Genomic DNA, 16,672 nt, shown 5'->3' on the forward strand with positions numbered 1-16,672 from the left:
GTGATTTTGAAAGACCACGAGAGTGAAGAGAGAGTTCATAGATGTGTTTTCGATCGACTTGCCAAGTGTTCATCCAGACATCGACATTAATTTTCTGATTGACTTGGAGCTGGGCGCTAAGCCCTTTTCCTATTTATTGTTATTGGATAGCTCCGACAGAGCTGAAGGAATTGAAAGACTTGTTGTAGAAAGGATTTATTCTACCTAGTGTTTTACCATGAGGTAGAATGGTCTTATTTGTGAAGAAGAAAGATGGTACTATAACGATGTGTATATGCTACAGGTAGTTGAACAAGACTACAATTAAAAATAAGTATCCTCTTCCTCACAATGATGATTTTGTTGATTAGCTTAAGGGTGTGTCAGTGTTCTCCAAGATTGACTTGAGTTAGGGTTACCATCAGTTGAGAGTTCGAGATGTTGATATCCCAAAGAATGCTTTTATGACTCGTTAGGGGCATTGTGAGTTTGTGGTCATGTCCTTTGGATTGACTAATGACCTGACTACTTTTATGGAGTTGAATAACTGGGTATTTGCCCTTATTTAGACTCTTTTGTGATTGTATTTATTGATGATATCTTAGTTTATTCCAAGAATGAAATTGATCATGTTCTTCACATGAGGACTGTACTTTAGAGACTGAGAGAGGAGAAGCTATAGATAATATTTAACAAGTGTAAGTTTTGGCTTGAGTATGTGTCTTTCTTGGATCATGTATTGATAAAGTAAGGTATTATGGTTGATCCAGCCAAGGTTGGGCCAATTTGTGATTGGGTGAGACCTAATTCTCCTATCGAGATTTGAAGTTCATCGGATTAGCAGGCTATTATTGTCGGTTTGTTTAGATTTATCTACCATAGCAGCTTCATTGAGTAAGTAGACTCAAAAGACTGGTATTTCTGTGAACTGATAAGTGTGAGGCAAACTTGTAAAAACTGGAGGAGTTATTAACCTCATTACCTATCTTAGCATTACCCGAATAGGGTGTGTTATTTGTGATTATGTGATGCTTTGGTGTTGGTTTAGGTGGTGTATTGATGCAAAAAGGGGCAGTCATAACATATGCTTCCCAACAACTGAAGGTGAATAAAAAGAACTCCCACACTAAAGAATTGACCTTAACACCTAAGCACATTTAAATATCACCCGATATGACCTTATACGCAAATGAAGAATTATTCAGGTCTTAGCTTAGAAGTTTTTGGAGTGTAACAATATTCCCCCCCCCCCTGGGAATTTAAGAATGGAAGGGAAAGGAGTTACTCCAACTATCTTTCTTACTGAAGAACTTTTCTACTAACATAGTCGAAACTAATTCATACCGAGAGTTTTGAAATCGGCCTAAATCTTGAATAAGATTTTAAGATTATAGGTCATGGAACGACTTTCTATGAATCACAATAGAAATAGGGTTATAACCTCAAACGTTCTCATCAAAATTTCTCCTAAACTTCTGAAAAAGAATGTCATGACCCGACTTCTGAGTCATCATAAAACCTACTAAAACCCACCAGTACATAGGTTGACCTATATCCAGAACAAAAAGTAGTGAGTATCAGCATAAAACTAAATTGAAATCAATGCTAATATAAGAAAAGAAAGAATCATAAAGCAACCAAAAGCTATATAAAATATATACCCTCGCAAAATTTGAAAGTCACGAGTATAGGGATGTCTAACAAAAATAAATACAAGTCCCAAAAGTGGAACATGATAAACCATATCAAAGTCAAAAGATAATATAACATATGTACAGAAGAAGACATGCTGATCCAGGCTCCAAGTGCTCACCCTGGTATCAGATATTCCAAAGCTGCAAAGGATGACACAAACGATCATTACTATTAGCCGGTAATAGGACCTGCAACAGGAGAAGATGTAGAGTGCAACATAAGTACCAAACAAAGGTACTCAGTAGGCATCATAGGGCGACCGAGCAAGAAAGGTAAAGACTATAACATCCCAAAAATTTCTCATTATTCATTGGTCAATAAGATTGTATCGAGCAATTATTAATTTTTAGTAGCTGTTAAGATCAATTATTTAGTCTGGGGATGATTTTGGATATGAATCAAGGTCTCTAAAATCCCCTAGCACAGAGTTGAGTTGAAAGCTTCCATAACAATTGAGTTTCAATATAAGATATTACATGGGTAAACATTAAACAATCATATCTCTTAGAACATACATAATTAGGTGGTCCATGACCTATCAAACTAAAGGTCTTTGAGTCCTTTTTACAACAACGCGAAGTTTTCTTAATTTCGAGCTTGGAGTAAGAAGTTATACCCATTTGAGTGAAACCTCTCTATTTAAAGCATCTCATTCATTTTTAGAAAGGCAGATTGGTATTTTCCTTTTCCTGAGAGCCTAACCACGTTTTCTTCACCCCAAATAAGCTTCTAATTAGTATTAGACCACTTTTTCATGTTCCTAAACACTTAGAGATTTAGACGGAGTTTCAAGCATTCTTTTAAGAACTGAGTTACTTTTGATGTTTATGTTATGCTAGACCTAGGGGAAAGTTTGTCTTTTGTAACTCCTTATGTTGCAAATAAGTTTGAAATTATTCCTGAGAAACTTTGTGAACCCTTCTGTGTTTTCTACACCTGTTGGGTAGTCTATTCTAGGAGAACGAGTCTATCATGATTATCCTACTTCCATCAATCACAAGAAAAACATGGCTGACCTAGTTGAGTTAGACATGGTAGGTTTTGATGTTATTTTAGGTATAGACCGGCTTCATGCCTGTTATGCGTCAATAGATTGTAGAACTCGAGATGTCAAGTTTCAGATTCCTAATGAGCCACTTATAGAGTGGATTAGTAGATCAACAGTGCCTAAGGGTCGTTCTATTTCGTACCTTTAAGCGAAAAAGTTAGTTTCAAAGGGTTGTATCTATCACTTTTTCCAAGTTAATGACTCAAGCGCTGATGTACCTCCTATTCAATAAGTTCCTATGGTAAAAGAGTTTCCATAAGTCTTTCCTGATGATCTACCTGAAGTCCCTCCTAAGAGAGAAATAGACTTCGGCATGGATATCATTCCAGATACTCGTCCTATATCTATTCCGCCATAAAAAATGGCACCAGCAGAGTTGAAAGAGCTGAAAGAACAGATGAAAGATCTGTTAGATAAAGGTTTTATTCGACCAACTGCCTCACCTTGGGGCGCTCCGGTCTTATTTGTGAGAAAGAAGGATGGGTCTCTTAGAATGTGTATAGACTACCGCCGATTGAATAAGGTTACCATCAAGAATAAATATCCTCTTCCAATGATAGATAATATATTCGATCAACTTAAGGGTGCCACCTATTTTTCGAAAATAGACCTCATTTCTGGTTACCATCAGTTGAAAGTTAGGGAATATGATATTCCTAGAAGACAACTTTTGGAAACACATATGAACATTATAAGTTTTGGTCATGTGATTTGGTTTAACTAATGCACACAACAACATTCATGGACCTTATGAATAGTCTTCAAACCTTATTTAGATATGTTTGTTATCGTCTTCATTGATGACATACTAATCTATTTAAGGAATGAAGGAGATCATGCTAGTCATCTCAGAATAGTCCTTTAGACTTTGAAAGGTAAGTTGTTATATACTAAGTTATCAACATTTGAGTTTTGGCTTAAGTCTGTGGCATTTTTGGACCACATATTTTCTGACATGGAATTAGAGTTGATACCCAAAAGATAGAAAAAGTTTAGAGTTGGCCTAGACCCACTTCTCCAATAGATATAAGGACTTTCTTAGGTTTGGCTGGCTACTATAGAAGGCTTTTTAAGGGGTTTTCGTCTATCTCATCTCCTTTGACCAAGCTGACACAGAAGACAATTAAGTTTCAATGGTCTGAAGCTTGTGAGAAAAGCTTTCAGAAATTGAAAAAGAGTCTACTGCCTCGATTTTGACTTTACCGCAAGGTAATCAAGTCTTTGTGGTGGACTATGATGCATCTAGAGGTAGTTTGGGTTGTGTTCTAATGCAAAAGGGCAATGTTATAGATTATGCCTCCAGGCAATTGAAAATTCATGTGAAGGATTATCCAACCCATGACTTAGAATTGACTGTTGTAGTTTTTGCTTTAAAGATATGAAGACACTACTTGTATTGTGTTCATGTTGATATATTCACTGATCACAAGAGCTTACAATATGTGTTCACCTAGAAAGAGCTCAATCTCAAACAGAGGAGGTGGTTAAAATTACTCAACGATTATACCATGAGTATTTTTTACCACCCAAGTAAAGCTAATGTGGTTGCTGATACTTTAAGTAGGTTATATATGAGGAGTACCACCCATGTCAAGGAAGAAAAGATGGAGTTAGCCAAACATGTGCACAGACTTGCACACCTAGGAGTCAGACTTATGGATTCCACAGAAGGAGGAATAATGGTGAAAAACGAGGCAGAATCATCACTAGTGTCAGTGGTGAAATATAAAAAAGACCAAGACCTCATTTTGCTTAATTTGAAAGCAAATATTCTTAAGCAAAGAGTATTAGCTTTCGAACAAGGGGGAGATGGTATGTTGAAGTATCATGGTAGGTTGTGTATATCAATGGTGGATGAGATCCAAGAGAGGGTAATAGAGGAAGCACATAGCTCCAAATATTATATTCATCCGGGTTCAACAAAGATGTACCGCAATTTAAGAGAGGTATATTGGTGGGATGGTACGAAGAAGGGTATTATTGAATTTGTTGCTAAGTGTCCGAATTTCCACCAAGAGAAAGTAGAGCACCAATGGCCTGGAAGGTTGACTCATAATATAGAACTTCTAGAATGGAAGTGGGATATGATTTATATGGACTTCATCATAGGGTTACCAAGGTCTCACAAGCAACATGATTCAATTTGGATGATTGTCGATAGAATGGCAAAATCATTCCATTTTTTGTCTATAAAGACTACTCATTCAGTAGAGAATTATGCAAAATTATACATTCAGGAGGTGGTGAGACTTCATGGAGTCCTTATTTTGATTATTTCATATTGAGGTGCACAAATTTACTGCACAGTTCTAGAAATCTATCCAGAAAAGTTTGTGTTCAAAGGTGAACTTAAGTATTGTTTTTCATCCTTAGACAGATGGTAAAACAGAGGGTACCATCCAGACATTGGAAGATATATTGAAGGCTTGTGTGATCAATTTCAAGGGAAATTGGGATGATCACCTACCTCTCATTGAGTTCGCTTACAACAACAATTATAATTCGAGCATCCAAATGGCTCCGTACGAAGATCTTTATGAGAGGAGATGTATATATCCTATTGGGTAGTTCGAAGTTGGTGAAGTTGGGTTAATAGGACCAAATATAGTTCCCCAAGCTATGGAGAAGGTGAAGCTGATTCAAGAGAGACTGAAAATGGCACAGAGTCGTTAAAAATCCTACACAGATGTTAGGAGAAGGCCGTTGGAGTTCGAAAAGAATGATTGGGTTTACTTGAAAGTTTCACCCATGAAGAGTTTATGAGGTTTACAAGAAGGGGAAACTTAGTCACCGATATATTGGATCTTATTTCTAGCCAAAAGGATTGGCAATGTAGCTTATAAGTTAGAACTACCACAAGAGTCAGCAACAGTTCATTCGGTATTTCAGATCTCTTTGTTGAAAATGTGCATGGGCAATCCTTTATTGATTGTACCAACTAAGAATTATGAATAAGCATGTTTACTTGATTTTGCTTGATTGAATGTTGAACTTGATGTTGCTACCCTTAGCTTAGTGAAAGAAATCTCATTCGAGAACGAATGTTCCCAAAGGGGAGACATTGTAACATCTCGCAACTTTAAATGGTTAAAATAATCTAAGAAACTAAAAATATGCATTTTTGGTAAGAAAAGGAAAAATCTGGAAAATTTGTCTAAGTTAAGAAAATGAGTTTTGGTCATTTTCAAACAACTATAACTTTTAGCGCAGGATGAGTTGGAGGTAGTTCTTGATATGGTTGGAAAGCCCTTGGTAAGATCTTTTCAACTCCGCTGAGTTTGCGCGATTTCGATATCATATGATTAAGTTATGCCTTTCGGAATATGGGTTGTTGGATTGAGGAAAGTCCAAATCCGAATTTAAGGAAGGGCAAACTAGTCTTTTTTCTAAATAATTTCCTAATTCTTTTTTAGGGAATTATTGGGGTAAAAAAAACTAAATTAGTTCAGTTCGAAAGAGTTAGAAAAAGTTGAAATCACGCTTAGGGCTTATTGAAGAGAGAAAAGAAGAAAGAAAGGGAGAAAAATCAAGAATTCGCCAAGAACGTCAAAGCTTTGTGAGTGGAATTCATCGAGAGTGATCCCTATAAAGGTATGTGAGATCATTTAGTGTTAGGTCCGTTCACCCACACACCAAACTTGTTTCAATTCAGTGATTAGTGAGTTGTATATATGTTACTTGTGACGTTCTTGAAGAACATTGTCAAATTCTTGGTTGTTGAGTTGTTGAATGCTTAGTGTTGATTTGATTCGTAATTCTGGGTTGTTTTTTTTAATTTAAATCTATTGGATATTGAGGATACTAATGTCATAAGTGTTTGGGGAAAGAACCATGGAAGTTAAGAGGGTTTAGAGATGAAAAATGAAGGAGAAAGGTCGGAGATTTTCTAGGAAAGGGATAGGGCACCACGCCTGCTAGAGCGCCACAAAAGTTTTTTGAACTTTGGCCTCTTGTGCATTGCGCCAGCCAGAGCGCCGCAGAAAGTTCTTTGAACTTTGAGGGCTAGCGCCCCACGGCTCTCAGAGCGCCAGGACGCCAATTCTCCCCATTCTTCCCCCACATTTTTGTACTAGTTTCTAAGTGTTGTACCTATGTTTCTTAGTTGATTACAACACTCTAAGATACATCTAAACATCATAAAATCATCCATAAACATGAGATCATGAACCTTGAATCAATAATCCAATTCAAGAAAAGTTAAGATCAAAGTCATAGAAGTTAAGAGCCAAGTCTAAAAGTTAAGAAACAAGTCAAAGTAAGTTCTTAAAGTTTTCAAGAGTATTAACAAACGTTTTAACTTTCTTTTAAGGCTCAAATGTCATGTTACGCAAAGAGTAAACAATTGTGTTCATTTCTCAAATGTGATAAGGGAACTAAGTATTCCCTAATAGTTGCAAACTTTTTCACATTTTGATCAAGAAAGGAAGCTGAGGTTTCCAACAAAGCCTTTGGCTAGTTTTTGTAAAGAGAAAACTATGATTTCCATAGAGCTTTTAAGTTAAGTTTAAGTAATTGCCTCAAACTAGAGAAGAAGTTGTTTTAAAAACATATGAGCTAAGTATTTTTGGAAGTAGTATTGAGCACCGATATGGGGACGAGTTCGTATTACTCAATCCCCCATAAACCATGTAGCCAACATGGACAGAAGAATGGTCATACTTTTTAGATGATTACTTAGCACTTTTTTGCATATACCAATGAATTAACTTAATAGTTCAGGTTCAATACTGACGGAAAGGTATAGGAAACTTCTCTTGCAATGTGAGGTAAGATGTTGTACCATTACTTAGGCTCATAGTAATGGTTGTCGGTTAGAGAATCTCCCACATAAACTATATTACTTCATATAAGTACAGTTGAGTTTTTCATTGCATTTCTTTAACAAACTAAGTTGATTACACCGTCTTACAAGTTATATATATATATTGTATGTGTCTTTCTGCTTTATATTGAGTTAAGTTATTTTTGAGTTGAGCAAAGCCAAGATAAGTGTTCCTTCTAACTCTTTTTCAAGCTTAAGTTGTTTTAGCAATCCAACTCGCATACTCGTACATTCAATGTACCGATGCTAGTTGGCTTGCATCTTATTATGATACAAACGCAGGTAACCAGTATTATTATCATCTAGCGCCTCGTAGATCCAGCCGAACACTCAGAGTTATTGGTGAGCCTCCTTGCATTCCGAATGACATCTTTATGATTCAGTTGTTGTCTTTAGTTTTTAGTTGTTAGAATTATTTGAGCCCTGTTCCGACGTCTTTTTTTTTTTATAGATGCTTCATAAATAGTCAGACAGTTAGTTTTGAATCTCTCATCTTTGTATTACAGATATTTTGTTATGAGACTTAAGTGTCATTTTCCCCAACTTACTATTCTTGTAGTTATTAATTATACTATTTTATTTATTTAAGTGAGTCAGGCCAAGGGTCTGCTCGAGGCCAGTAATGGTGTTCAAGTGACAATCCTGCCCTGGGTGTAGGCTCGGGGCGTGACACCACGTTCCGACAAGCTAACTTGGATCAGATTGCCACATTCTGGAAAATTAACTTTGAAGCGGATTGCCACGTTACGACATGCTAACTGTTTGACCTTGGGTTTCGTGAGTGAACTATTGATTAGGTCCCTGAGGATACTGTGGTGTTAATTTGTGTAAAGAGTATGGTTGATTGCTTATACTAATATTATGTTGTATGTGAAGGTTCGTTTGAGAGAATAAACTATTGTTTTGTATGTCGTACCAAAGGGAGTGTTATGTGGTGATCTAGAATCGGAGTCGTTGGGTGTTGTAAGGGCGAGAGTACGGATAGGGAGTGTGATGAGCAAGGTGTAAGTGCACCTTTCTTGTGGAACCATCAAAGGGTTAGTGTTTGATAGGCTTGATTGATAGTGGTGTAACTCGGGTTGGTCTTGTAAGCAAGGATATACTGTGGTAGGTTGGTGAGAGGTAGTGAGGAAATTTACAAGGTTTACAATTTAGGGGTTAGAAATGTTAGGTTATGACTCGAGAGAAATGGGTAAGTAAACTGACTAAGAGAAGGAAAAGGTGAAGAAGCGAGTGTTCCTTACATGTTCCTTGTGTTTCCTTCTTATATTATGAGGTGGACATCGGGTTGACCGATGATGCCTACCACTACGTGTGATTGTACTGATACTACTCTTGCTATGTCTTTTTGACATAGTCTGAAAGCAGGATTGGTGATGTTTCATCAAGTGAAGACGAAGAGAATCATCAAGCAACTTTGACTCCTCATTCTGCATGGTGGAAGTTGTCTCGCGGTCTTTTAGTTTCTCTATTGTTCTTAGTGGATCTTGTACCTGATAGACTAGATCCTTGGGGTTGCTAAATTACTTTATGTGTTTAAAAAAAAGTATATTTAGATTCATTATTTATTAAAATCTTATAATTTACCCTTTAGTTCATTATTTTCTGCACGTTTTTCAGTAATGGCATATGAGGGTTCTCCTACTTAGGTGTTAGAGTAGGTGTCTGCATGGCCCGATGAATTGGGTCGTGACATAAAACAAGGAATATGGTCTTATTTTTTCTCGTTGATTAGAGTAAGGGTTAGGGTGGATTTTAGACGGGCTAATGGGTATCAACTTGCGTGATTTTCCATGCTGGATATTGATGTGAATTGGTCACGTGAAAAAAAAAATTCACATGGGTCAACTATAAAAAATTTCCTTGTAAGGAAGTTCTTCAATATACATCTATTATTATTATATGCTTTTGATAGCGCACCAATCTTTAAAATACTTTTATTTTTCCACGTAATTTCAAAGATTAAATTTAAATCTACTTTAATGAACACTAGTCAAATATTAATCTTGGGTCAACTACAATGATCAATCAATTTATTCCTCTAAATAATTTTTTTAAAGAAAATGGACAATATTCATAATAGAAAGATAAGGGAAAATGCACAAGTACCCCCTCAACCTATGTCTGAAATATCAGAGACACACTTATACTATACTAAGGTCCTATTACCCCCTTCAACTTATTTTATAAGTAATATTCTACCCATTTTCGTCCTACGAAGCACTAGCTTGAAAAAAAAGTCAACCAGCATTGGGCACACAAGATAGTTCCACGTAAGCCGAAAAGGGGTAGAAAATTATTAATAAAATAAGTTCAGAGGGGTAATAGGACCTTAGTATAGTATAAGTGTGTCTTTGAGATTTCGGGCATAGGTTGACGGGGTATTTGTGCATTATCCTAAAAGATAATGATATACCACCACTATTTTTCTTATCCTACTCTACATAGATATATTCAATTATTTATCAAAATAATATTGTTAATATTTTTCTTAGGTAAATATGTCTATGATTGAGATCTATTACAATCTAAGTTGATTAATATGTGCAACTGCATAACCAAAAGAGTGCAATTATTAAAGTTTGTACATCTTCAGAAGCAGTGGAAATGCTCTCCAAATGAGAACAAAATTGATGTGATTATAATCAGTGCTCATTCACCAAATTTGAATTCTTTTAAACTATTGGCACGAGCTGCAATCTTGGATATAATTTCACTATGTAAGCATTTATTCTATTCTTCCACTTATGACATCTAATTTGCTATTAACATTCAATTAAATTCTTTAGAGCTAAAGAATTTGGTACAATTCACTTTAATTATGAGTAGCAATAAATATTTTGTTGTTTAGTGACATTAGTTATTTGGTTTTAATGCCTACTTTACTTAGTAATTGATAAGTTATTACTTTGTAACACAACTTTTAAAGTGAATATTCTTGATATTAACTATTCATATAATATTTAATACAATTAAATTCTAATTGTCAACTTCTTGAAATAATTATGCAGTTGTAAGCGATGAATTCAATGAACTCGTAGCAAAAAAGGCTTTGAAAGAAGAAACATGTCTTTTTTACGAAGGTCACTAAACGAAAAAGTTGTGAAACACTTGTGGCAATTTGTATTGAGGAGAAATATAGAAAGAGAGAGAGCGGAAAAAGGATCAAAAGATGGAGAGAAGATGATTGTTAATGATGTTGATACAAATAATATGGGTGGAGATAATGAAGAATTATTTAAAGAAACAAATGGTGTGCCTATTATTGAGGAACATAGAAATAATATTCATGAAGTTGAAGACAGCATCGTAACGAATGAAAAATATAACCGGAGGAGGATACTGTCTTCAACTTCATGAACATTATCTATATGTTCCTCAATATTCAGCACACCATTTGCTTCTTTAAATAATACTCATTATCTCCACCCATAATATTTGCATCAATATCATTAAAAATCATCTTGTCTCCATCTTCTTATCATTTTCCTCTCTCTCTCTTTCAATTTTTTCTTTTCAATACAAATTGTCACAAGTTTTTTACAATTTTCTCATTTAGTGTCCTTTGTAGAAAAAGCCATGCTCCTTCTTTCAAAATCCTTTTTGCTAAGAGTTCATTGTATTCATCGGATATAATTACATAATCATTTCAAAGTTTGACAATTAGAATTTAATTCTATAAACACTATATAAATAGTTAATTTTAAGCATATTCACAATAAATGTTGTGGTACAAAACAATAACTTATCATTTACTAAATAAAATATAGGGAAAATGCACAAGTACCCCCTCAACCTATGCCCGAAATCCCCGAGACACACTTATACTATACTAAGGTCCTATTACCCCCCTGAACTTATTTTATAAGTAATTTTCTATCCCTTTTCGGCCTACGTAGCACTAGCTTGAAAAAAAAGTCAACCAGCGTTGGCCCACAAGATAGTGACAATTAGAATTTAATTCTATAAAACACTATATAAATAGTTAATCTCAAGCATTAAATAAAATAGGTATTAACAACAAATAACTAATGTCACTAAACAACAAGTATTCATTCTACTCATGAGAATTAACAGTGAACTATACCAAATTTAGCTCCAAAGAATTTAATATTTTAGTCGATTTTTGTAGTGTATTTATAAACGTAACCGATTTTGCTCACAATAGATGTCATAAGTGGAAGAATAGAATAAATACTTACATAGTGAAATTATATCCAAGATCACAACTAGGCCAAGAGTGTAAAAGAATCTAAATTCGGTGAATGAACATTGATTATTATCACATCAATTTTTTTCTCTCCTTTGTAGAGCATTTCCATTACTTCAGAAGATGTACGGACTGTAACAACTGCACCAATGCATCTANAAAAATTATATATATATATATATATATATATATATATATATATATATTCATTTCTCAAATCCAAATTAATTTCATCATATGTTAAAGTTATATTGCATTCTTTAGGTCATGCAGTAGCAAATATTTATCAACTTATATTGTAATAGATCTTAATCTTAGATAGGTTTACCTAAAAACTATTTACAATATTATTGATAAATAATTGAATATATCTATGTAGAGTAGGAGAAGAAATGAAATGGTGGTATCATCATTATCTTCCAAGTTTGAAATTTATTTTGTAACATATATATATATATTTTTAAAAATATTATGAAAATTGTCCATTGTATAAAAAATTAGGGATTATGCACAAGTACCCCCTCAACCTATGTCCGAAATCTCAGAGACACACTTATACTATACTAAGGTTTTATTACCCCCCGAACTTATTTTATTAATAATTTTATACCTCTTTTCGGCCTACGTGACACTATTTTTGTGGGCCCAATGCTGGTTGACTTTTTTTTAAGTTAGTGCCACGTAGGCCGAAAAGGGGTAGAAAACTACTTATAAAATAAGTTCAGGGTGGTAATAGGTCCTTAATATAGTATAAGTGTCTCCCTGGAATTTCGGGCATAGGTTGAGGGGTACTTGTACATTTTTCCAAAAAATTAAAATAGAAAAATAAATTGATTAATCATTATAGTTGACACAAAATAAACATAATATTTGACTAGTATTCATTAAAGTGGATTCAAATTTATTCCTTTAAAATTAAGTATAAAAATAAAAGTATTCTAAAATTTAAGATTAGTGCGCTATCAAAAGCATATAATAATAGGTGTATATTGAAGAACTTTCTTAGAAGGAGCAAAAAACACTCTTTTAAATTAAAAGGAATACTTTTAATTAAAATGAACAAAGGTTAATAGAAACCTCCTAACTATCTGGAATAGAACAAAATATTATTCGTTTGTGTTTTGGCTAAAAATACCTCATTTTTTTGTTGACTCGCAAATGCCCCTAACTTTAACTAATGCCACCAAGCGTGCCATGTGAAAAATAATTTGCCACGTGACCAGTGCACATCAATATCCACCATGGAAAACTACGCAATTTAATATCCATTAGCCCGTCCATTTTAAAATTCACATCAATCCTTACTCAAATTAACGAGCAAATATAAGACCATATTCCTTGTCCTACCAGTCCTAAGACAACAATACACCCACCTTTCAATCCACTTTTCTCCATACATCCAAACAAATTTCATGAACACTGCTCACATACACAATTTTCTCACCTAAAACTACACAACTTCAATACACTAAACAAATGAAAGATATTTTTGCTCCATTTTGAATAGTTCTTAGGTAGTTTTGACCCCTGTCAAATTTTAAAATAAAAGAAAAAATACAAAAAAAATGTTTTTAAACAAAACAACACATTTTTTTCTACATATAATAAATAAAAATAAAAAGTTGTCTCACGGTAAATAATAATGATAATCAGGTCCCTTCTTAAATTGCTGTTTTTCTTCCCTCTTGGTACTCCAATTTTGTTTTTAAAGTGGAAGATAGATTTATATAATTTAAATATCTACATCTTCAACAAATTACTTTTAGTGAATTTTATTAATTTTCTCCTATGATTTTATACCAAACGACCAATTATTATAGAAAAATTACCCCTTATTCTACAAAAACTCAAGTGCAAAAAACATATATATATAAGTTGATTAAATAATTAGACTTCAACATAAAATTGTGACATTTCTAGAACATCTAATGAAATTGGAGCTATACAAATATTAACATTAAGATTATCAACCCCCCCCCCTTTGAAAAATCATATACATTTTTATGGAGGAAGTCTATCGAGTGTATAACATGCCTATAACAAGAACAAAGACTAAACAATCTAATTTGCTTCTCTTCTATAAACATATAAAAACATTTATTAATAATTAAAACAACATAATCAAATATAGAAATGGTGTTATGACATAAAGGAAAGATGAATTCAAGATTTACTAAAGAAAAACTAAATCTAAAAAGGAATCAATGTAACAATTACAACTAGCATAATATCAATTAAATATCTTTTGAAAAAGTAATCAAATCGATTTTTTTTATATATAATAAAACAAGGATTTGGAGTTGAATATAGAGATGTCACCTTTGTAGTCATAAGACTTCAAGAAATCCACCATCTTACCAATATTCTATATTTCGTGATCAACTAGCACCACCCGAACTTCATCTATAATCCGTAGTAATCAGTTTCTATTGAATTTCTATTCCTTCAGAAATTTCAAAAGAGGAGATACAAAATAGTAATTTTCTGTATAGAAGCTTGAATTTATTGGAGTCACAATTAACCTTTTTGGGGGGTATTGTATAGTAATTAAAATGGTAAGTGAGTATGTTTAAATAATTGTTTAGTCCTTATATTATAGGTTTGCTCCACTTTTAGTTCTCATATTATTCATTATTTCATAATTTATCTTTAATTAATATAATCATTAGGTTTTGGTCCTCATATTAATGAAAGTTTAATATTTAACGGAATCCTATATTATTTTTACACCTTGTCTTCTTGCTCTAACTAACTCTAAGTTCTAATCCCTATAAAGCCCAAAATCATATATGCTAAACCCTAACTAACAGTCTCTAAACCCTAAATCCTAAAAATCCGTTAACTCTAAACGTAAAAACACAAAAAACCTTATCTCCTAAACCGTAAACCGTAAAAAAACTAGAAACACTAATCCTTAAAAACCCAAAAAAATCCAAAAACCCTTGAAGCTAAAAAACTCTTAGCTCTAAACCCTATAAAACCCTAAATCATATACGCTAAACCCTAAAAAAACAAAAAATAACCCTAAGCCTTAAACTAGGTAAGAAATTAAGGTGTTACTTTGCAATAAATGTGAGTGGTACAAGTGTCGTATTATGAACCTTATATGAGAGAAATAAAGTGTGGCTTAGTTATTAGACTTACAAGTGCATTAAAAGATGTACCCGAGATTTTATATAGTCAGACAAAATTCTAATTAAGTTAACGGAAAAGGGTCTAAAATACCCTCAAAGTATTGGAAATGGTACAAAATTACCCTCCATCCACCTATTGGCTCAAAAATACCCTTCTCACCCACCTATTGGGTCCAAACTACCCTTGTCATCCACCTTTTGGTTCAAAATTGACCACTTATTTTACGGTTTTATATTTAAACTATTTAAATGTTATTTTAAATATGTGGCGCCAACTGTTTGTTATAATTTAACTTATTAGTATAAGTTATAAATCAATCCACTACCCCACCCATTACTAATTAAACCCCTCCAAATTAATAAACCCTTCACATTATTAATGCAACGACAGAAAAGCTACTGTCAATTGAGAGTTTTTAAAAATTTGAGGCAAAAATATCTATAGAAGTAAATTATCATACATTCAAGTGTCTAAATAAAAATTACCTATTAACTTAAAAGCCTGACTATGTTCATCTTAATTATTCTTACGTCTCAATTATGTGCTGTTACTTCATAGGTAACTTTTTTTCAAAATAATGTATTAAAGGTTTTAAAACAAATCATAAATATTTATAAAATTATTTAAAAAAAGCGCATGAATTAATTCGGTATGTATTACTTCTTTATCTTTAATCATAAATTTCTAATTCATTAATCTTGAAAGAGAATCCTATTGAAAGTGTCCTCCTAAATAAGCGGCTCAACCTAAATTTAATTGGGGCTTCGATTCGGAATCGAATAATTTTGGATGTCATTTTCAGGAATCTATAATTTCATTGTGTTTTAGTAGTATTTATGACGATTTTGATATTATAATTGGATTATTAATTGGGTGGGCTTTAGTTAGTAATGAGTGGGTAGTGGCTTGATTTATAAATTATATTAATAAACTAAATTATAACCAACAGTTGAACGCCAAATATTTTAAAAAATATTTAAAGAGTTTAATTTTAAAACAATTAAAAAGTGGTCAATTTTGAACCCAAAGGTGGATGACAAGGGTATCTTGGAGCCAATAGGTGGATGAAAAGGGCATTTTCGAGCCAATAGGTGGATGAAGGGTAATTTTTTACCATTTTCAATACTTCAAGGGTATTTTAGGCCCTTTTCCGTTAAGTTAATGATTTTTCATGTGCATCTCGATAGTATATTTGAGTTGTCAAAGTGGAGTAAACTGATGTATACATTATTTATCACTCTTAAGAGTCTGGTGGAAGGGATCATACATAGCCAATGATAAGCCTCTTAAATAAAGTTCAAGTTCCTTCCGTTACGTAGATATGAACTTAGAAGGATGGTATTAGTGGGCTAAGAAAGAGAAGTCAGACTATTAACAGTTAGATTAAGCAACTTTATAGGTCAATGCGTGTAACAACCCTAAAAATGGCTATGCTAAATAATGCTTAATGTGTCTAGAATGCCTACGATTAGACCGGGTTCACACGGATTGATGCGTGTAGAACCAGACGTCTGAACCCTTTCTACAGCCAAGCCAACTAACTTGGGGAGTAATTTAAGCTAGAAAAGGTTGGGTCCAGCCATGTAGGGCTCTCGAATACGAAGATTTACTCGGATGAGTCTTTACCGGACTTAAAAAGGGAAAATCTTAGGTTTGAAGGGTCTAGGGGTAAAATGGTCTTTTCCAGGCCAAGGGTAGTATCGTAATTACACTAAGGAATTAATTAATTTATTAATTATTTAAACTAAATGAACGGTTTGAGTTGGGTTTATCCAAAATGACC

The sequence above is a fragment of the Solanum pennellii genome, chromosome 10 (assembly GCF_001406875.1).
Source record: "Solanum pennellii chromosome 10, SPENNV200".
Lineage (NCBI taxonomy): Eukaryota > Viridiplantae > Streptophyta > Magnoliopsida > Solanales > Solanaceae > Solanum > Solanum pennellii.